Consider the following 1674-nt stretch of genomic DNA (forward strand, 5'->3'; position numbering starts at 1 on the left):
GGTATAACAGTAGGTTTCTGGGGGTGTTGTTCGAAATGAAATGAAATCTTTAAGTTTTACGTCCCACTATTATGCTGGCTAGGCTAAAGATGTCGGGGGTGTTGTTCGGTGGGGGTCAATGTTGCCAATTTTGGGAAAAGTCGCTAAATCAGAGGAATTCGACCTCCACGATAGCGTAGGGTGACCATAAAATTTTCAGTTAAAAATGGGACAGGTTCTGGCAACCGTAGACTTTTAGGTCTACCTTTGTTCTTATCAGTGCCTTGATATCAGTTTCCCCCAGTTGTTACAGAGCGGGCACTTATGAAAAAGGAAAGACACGTTGAAGCTTGTTCAACACACAAACTGCTAAAGCCTGTGCTGCCTTTCGAGCAGTACTGCGAACTATAGAGTATGTTTAATATAGGGAATTTCAGTTCAATTTTTGCTTCTTTGTTGTTATTAATTATAATTACTTTTAAAAGTAGTAAAGGTACTGGGTTTGTTATTTACTTCTTTCATTTGCATAAAACGGGACGAATACTACTTTTTTCCATCTACTGACGGGACGGCCGGGACACGCCCCTAAAATGGGACTGTCCCGGTCAAAACGGGACGTATGGTCGCCCTACGATAGCGACAAAAATTTTTTTTCCGATTGGAGACTTTTTTCGGTGATTTTTAAATGACGATTTAGTTACTAGCACATTTAGCGACCTTTTGCTGCAAACAAAATGTTCATCTGTAGAGAAGCATTATTAGTTCAAAACAGTTTTTACGTTCTTTTTTTCTGTTTGTTTGTTTTAATCAGCGCAAGTGATGAGTTTGGAAATACAGCGTACTCACTGCCCCACAATCGTGCATTGTTATGTTACCCTTGCCCTCTAACGAAGAACAACTACAAAATTGATGCCCTTTAGTTCGCAGTTTCCGTTGAGAGACACACGTAATACATCATTACCGATAGCAACAAGATTAGCTATAGATGCGTGAATAAAGACGAAGTGGGTGTTTGTTATATTTGTCATTTAAGGTCTTTTAATTATTCTGCATTTTTTTTTTACAAAAAAAATTGCTTAACGTAAGTACTGTAGTGTTAATTATTTCGGAACTATTTTGACTCCACAATATGAACAAAAGTACCCGAAACAATCTGAAATGATCCCTGAATTCAAGGATTGGTTGCACTCTGTTTACAAAGATGTGAGTAGAACCAGCCGCGCAAATCTGTCTTCAACATTGGGGGGGAAGGGTAAGACCGTTACCATACTTTTTTTTTTTTTTGCGATGTCCAAAATACTTATGAAGTTGAAAAACAATGTTGTGGAGGATCAGAGTTGTCTTCAGCGTTGGGAGGCTGCAGATTTGAGTCTTATTCTGGGAGATGTCTATTTTACTTCACGTTCCTTTGTAGCAATCGGACAAAAATCATTAAATTTCTCCCAAAAAACACATTTCAAATCGGATTATTGGGGAGAAGTCCCCCTCAGTTCCAAGATTGGAGGGGGCATGTATCCGTCATCCCCCCCCCCAGGGATTTGCGCCAGTGAGTAGAACATATTGTTTAGTTTACATCTACAACTTTAAAACAATGCTTATAGACAATGAATTTCTCGATTATTTTTTATAGCGACTTTTCACCCAAAATTGGAGTCGTCACCTCTCGTTTCGCAAACTTATTGTCAACATTTTGGC

Source organism: Thermobia domestica, chromosome 10, assembly GCF_964235325.1.
Source record: "Thermobia domestica chromosome 10, izTheDome1.hap1.1, whole genome shotgun sequence".
Taxonomy (NCBI): Eukaryota; Metazoa; Arthropoda; class Insecta; order Zygentoma; family Lepismatidae; genus Thermobia; species Thermobia domestica.